The sequence below is a fragment of the Hipposideros armiger genome, unplaced genomic scaffold (assembly GCF_001890085.2).
Source record: "Hipposideros armiger isolate ML-2016 unplaced genomic scaffold, ASM189008v1 scaffold_450, whole genome shotgun sequence".
Taxonomy (NCBI): domain Eukaryota; kingdom Metazoa; phylum Chordata; class Mammalia; order Chiroptera; family Hipposideridae; genus Hipposideros; species Hipposideros armiger.
The window spans coordinates 755,471-767,098 of record NW_017731800.1 but is presented as its reverse complement, the minus strand read 5'-3'; positions in this window follow the sequence as shown (position 1 = coordinate 767,098).

Sequence of the window (11,628 nt, the reverse complement as noted above, 5' to 3'; positions counted from 1 at the left end):
TATCCTTAGCGTAGAAGCCAGAACGCCCTGACATACAAGTCAGATGATGCAACTTCCTCATTTTGACATCCCCAGTGCTTCCCGTATCACTAAGAGTAAAGCTAAACTGCTTTAGCACACTATTTATATCTTTCCGAGACTGAGTTTCATTATATTTTATTATCTATAACATTGGTGTCAACGATATACTTACTACCTAAGGAAGTCATGAGAATTAAATTAAGGTCTGTTACTCCTAAAGTACGTAGTAAAAATGATGTTCAGTGGTTCAACCATTACTGTTATCCTTATCTCATGTTTTTGGTCTGACTCCCTATTTGGTCTGTGATACAATGCATGTCTCAAGAATATACCTATATTTTAGTATTTTCCTCTTTATTCTACTCTTTCTGCTTCACAAAAAGTAAAATTGTACAAATCCAGTTTTCTTAACATCAGGACATAGAGCTAATAGGTTCTTTTATTTATTATACTTAGTCCAAAAATTTAATGTTTGTTAGTTATATATTCTCTCAGATAATGAATTTTCATTTCACAAGTATCATCAATGCCTTAATTTTTTAAAAAATTACATTTATGTAATGTATATTATAGAAGTCCAAAAGAGACATGTTGATGAGATGAAGGAGATTTGCTGTACCTCATATTTCACAATGTACGTGAGTTCCTATCTCAGCGCATGGAAAGTCACTTGGAGATGGAATGTATTCCTATTTTTCTTAATAGTTTAATAAAGCATAATACACTGCCATTCTATTTGAAGAATGTATTTCAGGGATGTTTATAAAAGTTTATTTATAAAATTGTTACTGCTTTTCCCTTAATCCACTATCACTGGCATCAAACACATACCTGAGTTCAAAATTTCAAATTAGGCCATTTCTTGTGGTGCTACCTCAGGTACTTCTGTGCTTTTAGCAGTGACATGCATATTCATTATTACTTTTTATAATTCTGAATGATCAGGATCATACCTGACAAAAAAGTGGTAAGCTCTCCTGCCATTTTACCCAATCATGCCAGTGTCTCATTAGTACATAATGAGATTAGTCAGGCTTCATAGTGGAGTGAGGGAGGGAGAGTCTTAATTAATTTGTCAGGTAGAGAAACCAATTGGGAAAAGTAACACATGGCTTAGAGTAACCAGGGAGCAATTCATATACTGGGAATTTAAGCAAATAGACAAAAAGATTAAGAATGAAGCAAGATTTTTAAAAGTTGGGGGTAAGGTACATCAGAAAATGCAGTGTTTAAAAACAATAGCAATGACAACAAAAAGGACTATGTGATGCAGGAAAGGCAAATATCAGGGTAGAGTCGTATCCGGTAAGAAAATAGCAAGACTGATTTTAATCATTGCTGGTAGAGTGTAAGCGAAGAAGAGAGTAATGTATGTGAGTCAAGGTCAGAATAACCATAGAGACAAGGTCAACATCACAGTGTTGCTTCTTGGTGGGCAACTGTTACCCCCAACTAGGAAAACAATTAAGTTAACAGATATTATATAATCAGAATATCCTTATGTCTTATTTGTCCCACCAAAATTAAAATGGTATTCATTATGGATATGGATAGATTTGGTAGCTTCTTACTATATTAACATATCAGATTCATATTGCCATTTCATTTTATCATTTGAGGGAAGATTTTTGGTAAAACCATCATGAAGTTCATATACTTACAACTTTTTCTTATAGTTAAATTTTTTAACCATTGATTATTATTTTAGAAAAAGAAACTTTTTTATAGATTTGATGTAGTATCTGAGCGATATTTATATGTAAAGAGTAGGTTAAATTAGTCCTTAATAATAATTTCTGATTAACATAGTTCAACAATTCAAAAAGAAACCAATTATAGGTAAGATATAAAAATATTAAGGTCGACATATCATAAAGTCAATTTACTTTCCATATTTTATTGAGCTTATTAAATTCTCTTTATATATAGATAATACAATTTCATGTATGAAATTTAATCTTAGAATTTCTCCAAATACATGAACACAGACGTATACATATAAAAATTATATCCATATTGTCATCTATGATGTGAGTTCCCTTTATTGAGAAAAGTTAAGCGAAAGGGGGAGGGCCTGGAGTTTGAATACAGAGATAGCAGCATAGAAAGTAAAGCACACTTACTGAGCATGCAATATATATCAGGGGTTGCATGTTTCCTACAAATGTCCCTGCTAATCAATGAGGCATGACATTTTTATCTGTTAAATAGATGAGTCAAATGAGGTTTAGAGATTAGGAGATTGTATAACGTCACAATGTCATTAGGTTGGTATTTGAGCTCAGACTATTATAACTCCTAAATCTGTGCAATTAATATAAATTATACTGCTAGGTTGCCTTTCTTGTACCTTCTAAAATCATATTAAATGATTTTGGTTTTACCTCAAAACATGCAAAATGTAAGACATTTTACACTCTGAAATTCCATTTGGAAAAAAATAGATACGTGGACACAGACATGCTACATTAGTAGGCAAATGCTATCTTATCAAAGTTCAACAAAAGCAGGAGCAATTTTAGCTATGCAGGCAAGAACAGCTTGAAAAGCAGAATGTTAAACCCAAATTTAAGTGAGCAAATAGCAAATATTTTATTGCATAATTCATAGCAACAAAAACCAGATGATTTGGTCTTTGTCAATGGAGAGCTTTGAAGCAAAGAGAAGGAAGAAAGGATCACGCTATATACAAAATAAGAACAGTGTGCTGTACGAAACTAAACCATCAGAAAGAAAAACTGGGCCAGCTTGCCCAATGCCCTTAAAAGTCTTTGATGCCTGGAAGGTTAATCGTGTGTGTGTGTGTGTGTGTGTGTGTGTGTGTGTGTGTGTGTGTGTGTGTGTGTGAGAGAGAGAGAGAGAGAGAGAGAGAGAGAGAGAGAGAAAGAGAAAGGGAGAGAAAAAGGGAGAGAAGGGTTAGTTAAAAGAAGGCCTGGGTTGTTTCATCATCAATTGGTGTCAATATACCATTAAACATTGACCTCCATTAAGGAATCTCAATCTCATCCATATCCACAGAGTTACCAGTTCACATCTATGGTAAGGCTACCGATCTGCATTTCTACACAAGACCTCCCTCCTCAGCACCAAACTTTTATTAGCAAATCAATATTAATAAATTCTCTTTGTGGACTTTTTATATGAAGAACTAGAAATTGAAGCAAAGTAATGGATTTATGTATTAAAATAACAATATATGACTTTACTGAGAAAAAAAAAGACTTTTCCCCATATCTCTTACTTTAAGGACATCATAAGAAAATAACCACATCAAATATGGAAAACTTTAAGTATCAGTTATTGCAAAACAGTTTAGATTATTTAAATTTGCCTGTGATCATAACCTCAGAAATATAATTTTTACTAAGCTTTATTAGGTGAAATGTAATGACCCCATTTTCTTTCTATTCAAAAATGGCTATTTTAGTTGCCTTAAGAATATAAGAATTAAATGAGAAAAGGGGAAAATAAATGGGCTATTATCCATCTAAAAGTCATCTAACCATTAATAAAATACACCAGCTTGATAAAGTAAATCCCAGACACAGACACATTTTCCCATCGTCAGTGAGTGGAAAAAAATATGATGAGCTAAACCTAATCTCCAGAAACAGGTTAAAAAAAGTCAATATTGCAGTTTCATAAAATACCAGCTAGAATTTTGAAAGCTCATGGAATCTTTTTTCCTTGATGTCATTAGGAATAAGATTCTCATTCTTGGGGAGAACTCAGATGTGCTTTACAGTGAAGACAAGAGAAATAGTAAGTGAAGCTCAAGGTGACGTCCAGTCTTGTTGTATTCTAAGGAAAAATGCATTTATTTTTGAAATATTATTTAGAATCAAAATATGAGGAAGTCACAGAGTCTGATCTAGCTGGCACTAGGGAGAAATGTTCCAATAATTCTCGGGAAGCAGCAGGGGAAACAGGTGATCGTGTATATGAGAAATAGTGGCTGGGCTTGATGATCCCCTGCCTCAAATGGACGTGCCACTGACATGACGAAATCCCATCTAGTCTTTAAAATGAGTGTGAACTGAAGTAATGTAAAGAGGAGCTAGCCAAGCACAGCTAATCAAAATCCATCAGAAAGCATTACACTTGGCATTGTGCTTGGTTCTGTACAGGATTAAATTAAATGGAGCCAGTGCCTTACCTTCTAAGACTCCAGCTTTCATCTGTCAGTTACACTTTGGCCTGTTTTCCTGATACTAAAAAAAAAACAAAACAAAACAAAACAAAACAAAAAAACCCACCTTCAGTGCTCAACAGAGAGTACACATTTTATCTTTAGGAAGCACCTCTTGCTGTTTCAGGACAACTGAATCTGTGATCTCCCATTCAGATAAGCATGGTCAAGGAACAAGGGAAAGTACAGGGAAAATAAGTACACAGAATAATCCATCTTCTTTGTCGGAAACAAAAATGCATGTGCGGTGCCCTCCTGTGTACAAAAGGGAATAAATTGCTTAGTATTGGATAACCCTTGATATTTTAATGAGATTTTGTATTTGTAGGTCCTGTATTTATAGATGATATAAAAAATTCATGAGGTAGTGGCAATGCTAATGAGTCTATCACAACACTGTGTTATTGCTTTAAATATATCCAACACATCGGTTCATAAAGACACCTTCACAATCTTACGAGGGAGAACAGGGCATCATTTGTGACAAACTTCCATTGACAGGGACAAATTTTGATGTGAACTTTGCTAATGGGGTTTCATCTTGTGATGGATATGAAACGTGGGAGGTCAGCAACAGCATCTTGGTTGAAGGAGAATGTAAGAACACACTATCCACGTTCAAAATTCATGAACAGAAGACATTCTATTTCAATCATGATAAACTGTCAGCAGAACACTCACAAAGGACATTTTCCAGTTTGTTTTTTCTGAATCGTCACTAAACTGAGACACACACATCATTGTGGTTTTGACATTTGAAAAACATATAATACCTTTATATCAGAGAATAATGAAGTTTAATTCACTCTATTCTGTCCAGTGTAGTCAGCCTCAGATATACAGAGGGTGCCCAAAAAAAATGTATTCACATTTTAAGAAAGGAAAAAAATCTATTAAAATTGTAATACTCAATATATACCGATAACAAAAGATGAATACAAGTCACATATATATATTTTTTTGGCACCCCCGGTATATATTCAGCCTCACAAGCCAGAACACACTTTATGGCACAGTACAAGCAGAAACAGAACACTTAGAGATTCATAGAATTTTAGTACCATTGAACTTCGTTCATCCTGGGATTGTAGCATGCTTGAGGATTACCAAATGACTGTGGAGGTCAAGAAACCTGAGTTAGAGGCTCTATGGTAAGTCAACTTTTATCCTCCAAGAGAAGCACATTCACCTTTAAAGAAAAGGAAAAATGGCTAAGAGATGTTTAATAAAACATTGCATCTTACATAGATTACCCTCTGACCCAGGCCCCAAGCACTTACATAAGAAGGCAAGAGGTCTGCAAGAAGAGGTTTTTTTTGTTGTTTCTTTAATTTCTTTTTAAAAATTATTATTTTTAGTTTCAGGTGTACAAAACAATGCAATGGTTATCCTTTTCACCACACACAAAGTGACAACCCCCCTCACATTTCTATAAAGAGGACATACAGATGGCCAACAGGCATATAAAAAAATATTCAACCTCACTAATCATCAAGAAGAGTTTTTAAAAGCATATGTTGGGACATTGAGAATCACAGATTCTTATTTAAGACAACAGCAAAACAGCAATATCAGGCACGTGGTTGTAGCTTTAATGTAGGTTTTTAACGACTGACTTTACAAAGGTCATTCACAAGCACAAGGGTCAGCAGCAGTCTCACTTTTTCAGTGACCATTGGTGTTAGATCTGCCACTGTTAGGTTAGATTATAATATGAGATATCACCCTTGTGAAATGGAGTTAGAAGGGAGGAGATTAGAGTGTTCCGTGCTGTGAAACACCATTTAGATGATCAAAGAATGATTAGGCAGTGGCCTGAAGGGAGCTTGAGTTCTCACAATGCAGGTAACATCAGCTAGATCCAGTTTGTTTTCCATTTATGAATATGCCTGTGGATCAAGATTAATAGTATCTCAAAAACAGATTACTTACAAATAAGGACACCAAAGCCCATTGTAGTCACCAAGGTGGAATCAGTATTTAGATATCTTAATTCCCAGATTAATGTTTCCATATTTTAAGTTCTTTTTTTTTTCTAATATAAACACACATATTAAAGACACTAGTCAGCCTATAGGAGATGAAGTCAATGCCCTTTCCCATAGCCCTCCAGCCCACTTCAAGAAACCAGCTTCTGAATCTCTCTATATATTCGTACTTGAACAGTAGATGCCAGAAAGGCAAAATGTGCCTGTGAAATACCACACTCTACCCTCCATCCAACTACTCACTCTTCCCCATAACCTCCCAATCCCTTACCTCCCTCCCACTTTACATAAGTGGCTACAACCTAAATCCCTCACACCCCTTCCACCTCAACAGTATTTTATAGCATTTCTCAGAATTTCTTTATGGGATAAATAACATATTATTTTTTTTAGTCCTTCCTTTACCAGTTTCACTTCCCACTGTCTCACCTCCCTAACTGTGTTTCATGCAACTCCAAAATAAATTATATAAACTTACATTGTTGTCTCTGGGTCCATCTGGGGGAAACCCATTCATGCTCCTCTATGGTTATTTTCTTAAGTTAATTTTTCAGCAACTAGTGTAGTTCACAGCTAAATATGCCTGCTCATGGAAAGAATAAATAAATTATAATGATGACATAAAGAATTAGGGGCGCATTTCCTTCAAGTGGGCTTGCTAGATTTTTCTTTGTCTAACTAAATATCTAGCCAAGGAAAAAGAAGATGACACAGAAGGCATGTTGGTTATTTGGTGATACTTTTTTGTTATATCACTAAAAATGTTTGAAAGTATTTGGAAATATGTTCCTTATGTTAAAATTTTTCTACAGTGCTATGGTATCCAACTGCAAAGAGAATATATTGCAAATGTTTAATATAAATAAACAGCTTTGTTTGAAAGTAAAGATGACTTTCTCGTGTGCTTGTCATTTGTTTACACACTGAGATAGAGAAATAGGCACAGATATAATGAAATGATTAAAGAGAAGTGACACATTAGAATACATGATGATAGCAAATTAAGCTTTTCACACAGGTTCACTATGTTGTTATCAAAGTAATAACATGGAATGTCTTAGTTATTTACAAATAGAAAGTAGAGCTATAATGATCCATAAAGATAAATAAAATAATATTATAAAACTCTCATTTCCAGAAATAGGTAAGATATTACTTAAATGTTAGCATGAACTAGATTTTTCCACTTTCCTTTTTTAAAAATAAATTTTGGACTACCACCTCAATTATGTGATCAGATATTCATGTCACCATTAATAAGTGAAAGAAACTGTCTACTTCACAATAATCTTATGGAAATACAGAAAATGTTTTATTTAAAAAATAAATTTAAGAAACATCATATAATGTACATCTCTACAATTTTCAATAGTCTAAATTATTATACACATATTTTGCATTATTACCATATAATAAATTCTATACAACCATACCTCAGATACATTTGACTTCTTTTAATCTTTACCCCCACAATGAAAATCCAAGTCATCTCTACATAATGGATATAAGCAGAATTTGTGTAATAGAAAAATTTTGGAATAACACAAGCAAGAAAGATTTCAGGGGAAAATAGAGAAAATTAAAGAATATTACTGAAATAAAGTGTGTGTGTGTGTGTGTGTGTGTGTGTGTATTCCTATTGAAGACAGCAGTTAATGTTCTCACTTTGCTTTAAAACCCTAAGGTAAAACAATCATTTCCTTTTAATAAGTAATTCAAAGCTAATATTTGCTTTTCCTATCTAAAATGAAAATATTAAGCATGCTTCCTATCATTTTAAATCTATGTTTGATCATTGTTTCATATTTTAATTGAGAAGGTGCTTGGAGGCAAAGGAGGAGGGAAAAGGAACACTATGACACTCATATATGTGTGTCTTGTAGATATATGAAATAAATTGGCTGTTTATAGTAATTTTGGAGCATGCACGCTATATTTTGTTCCTGGTATTTCTGTATAGGAAGAATTGAACTTAGGAATTATCCAACATATTTGAGGTTAAGAAATTTTTAAAATGTCATTTTTCAAAATGCATAAAAAAGTCCTGTACCTTAGAAATCATAATATTATAAAAGTAGATTTCAGTAGTTTCTTTGCCTTAATTTTGATACTTAATTCATCAGCCAATACAGGTGAAAACAGTAACCAAAACCATGCTTTTTTTGTATTTTACAAAATAATAAAAAGGACTTATAACATATGGGACCAAATCACTCTAAGAAACAGGCAACTTTTAAATACAGATTATTGAAAATCATAATTGTTGATAAATAAATCATTTAAACTATAAAAAACTTCCATATATAATTGAAGTACATTTCATATCTATATTATAATATATATTATATATATAGCATTTTAATATTTATGGTATTTTCATTTATATGTCAACTGGATAAAATGTAAAATATAATGGATTATATAGATCATATTTTAATTTCTTGGGCAAGTCAATATATAGAGTTTTACAAACAATTAGTTGTCTTATTTATTGATTCACTACTATATGCTAGACATAATGCTAATCCCTGAATATGCAATAGTAACATTTTTTCCAACTTTATTGAGATGAAATTGACAAAAATTTTATGTATTTGAGATGTACAATGTGAATATTTGATATACATATATTATAAAATAATTGCCATCTTCTAGCTAATAAACATGTCCACTGCCTCATACTATAATATTTTTTTTGTTTTAATAATGACATTTTAAAATAAACAAAGTTCCTCTTTTCATGGAATCTATAAACATGGGTATAAGAGAATAAGTACTTTCTCAGTTTTTTCTTCATTAGTGTTAAGTAATTATATTGAAGGCTGTTTGTGCTTTTCCATATGTATAGAGTAACTTTACACTAGCATCCAACTGCGAAAGAAAAAGTGCATTCTCAGTACTAACACAGAAAAGTTATTTGAGTCATCAATAAGATCTATAAAGAGACAGCTAGCTAGCTAAGTCAGTGTGAGACACTGTTAACTGATCTGGTAATTAAAGAATAACTGAATTTTCAGTTGAATTATTTAAATATTAAGAAATGACCTATTTTTATTTTTACATAATGTAAAATAAGCGTTAAAATGCCAGGATTGAATTCTAAGCAAAGATGTCACAGATCCGTGTCTTTTAAGCTCCTATTTCATTTTAATTGTGCTGCTATACAATTTGAAACATTATGATACATCTGTAGATTGGAAGTTTGGGATGGAGATGACTCCTCGGTACAACACAAATCAAGGCAGAGTAGTAAATCTAGCAAGAAACCAGCTCACTTAGGAAATTGAGACCAGCCAGTTTAATGACATTTTCTAAACTATGGCATGCAACTCCTTTGAATTACCACCAGAACTGGCATAACATATCACAAAGATTCAAAGCAGAGACTAAAGATTCAGAGCAAAAAACCCCCAAAAAAACAGTATTCAATTTTTTTAAGATATAAATAATTCAGCAAGTGACAAAATAATTATAAATTTTTCAATTCTTCTCTGGCGGTCATGAAGAAAATAAAACAGTACATTTATCCATAAAATAAGCTCCGCATGGTTTCTTCAAACGTCATGTTTTACTGAAAATAAAATTTTGACAAAAAGAAACAGTAATTCTAACTCAAAATTAATTGACATTTGGCAAATAACTACATCCATGAAAACTATTGCCCTCATGACAATAAGAATGTACCCCATATACCTTGTTTTTAAGGATTGGAGTCAGGGTATGTAAACCATTCCCCACAGTATATGATGCATAATTGTTACCCAATAAATAACCAACACACACACACACACACACACACACACACACACACACACACACACACACACACACACANTTTATTTCCAGTTTGAGTACCTAGCTCCAGCTCATCATTCTATCAGTTCTATTATCCAGTTTTGTGGCTTCAAAAATGATTAAGATTTCTTTTTCTGTTCAGAAGTTGTAGCACTTCCCTGAGAGTGATTCATCAGTTAAGCTCTGAAAGTCGAGTAGTAGAATGCCAAGCAGAAGGGGGAGATTCATGTTAGGCAGATAGATGTTGTCCAATGTTCCCGTGGCGGGAAGAATCATGCTGGGAGTAATCAAAGAAGTAAGGGGGCTGTGGCTGGAGCTGAGGAACCTATGGGATACAGAGGGATGATCAGGTGGTAGATGAGGGGTTCACCAGGAGAGATATTCTAACCTAACAACAATAGGAAGTTTCTGAATTATTTCTATTAAAGGTACAAAATGATCAACCTTGTCTTTCAAAATGATTTCACTGGCTATAGTATTTTTAGGATGGTTTGAATAACATAATATTGATTGAGAATGTGGAAAGCATTAGTGATAACCATATCTAAAAAAATTTAAATTTTAAATTATTTGTAGAGTATTTTAAATATGAATGATAACAATGATGAAAGCTGTAGCACTTCAAATAATTATAAAGATATTTAAAAATTACAATTTAACAGTCATGTACATGGACTTTTAAGGATTTTTTTTTGCATTTGCTTTTTTTCAGCTGATAGCAGAGGGGTTATCTCTATGTATCTGTCTGTCTATCTATCTATCATCTATCATCTATTTTTATCATTTAAATAATCAAAAGAAGAGTTGACTTTCCATAGAGTGCTGAGTGTAACTGGAGCACACTCACACAAAAGCAGGGCATGAGCAAGCGTTTGAGACCTGGGTAAACAGACTAACATGGGGCTAGCACTGTGATTAACCAAAGGAGTGGACAGCAGGAGTCTAGCTAAGATGGAGATCAGGCTCTGATTTTGTTTCCTCGTATATCATTTTGTACTAAGGAATTCGAGTTTCTGGGAAAGGTCTGGCCATTGTTCCAGGTCCTGGGAGAAAAGTTCTAAACTCTTTGAATTTCTGGAGTGATGGGAGTATGTGTTATTCATGGTGGGACCCTCAGACCAAACCTGATCGTTCATACTAGTAAGGTAACTCATTATGTCAATAGTTACGCCAGTGAAATGACATGGGTTAGGGCTGGCCACATTGGGCAGACCAAGCTTGTGACTTGAGGATTGAGTCTTGTGCCACATGAGACTTTTGGGTAGGTAGATATTGAACTCAACCATCTCAATTATAACTCCATTATAAAGCCTCAATAAACATTCTCAACTTGAAGGTCCAGTGAGCTTCTCGGGTTGGAATATTTCATACTGTAAAAAATAAGAAAAATGAAGCCACTTGAAAATAGAGTTGGAGCTGCCATCCCAAAGGAACTACCTTACAGGATACACTCTTCAAATACTTGGAATGTTAAAACAGGACAAACTGACTTTTGGACTGGGCCTAAGGCAGCATTGTATTCCAAACAACGGTTTGCAAAACTAACAGAAAAGCAGGTTCTATGACTCTGGGACTAAAAATTAAAGACAGCCTTTAGAATTAAATTTACTAGGTTAGCTTATCTGCACACATAGG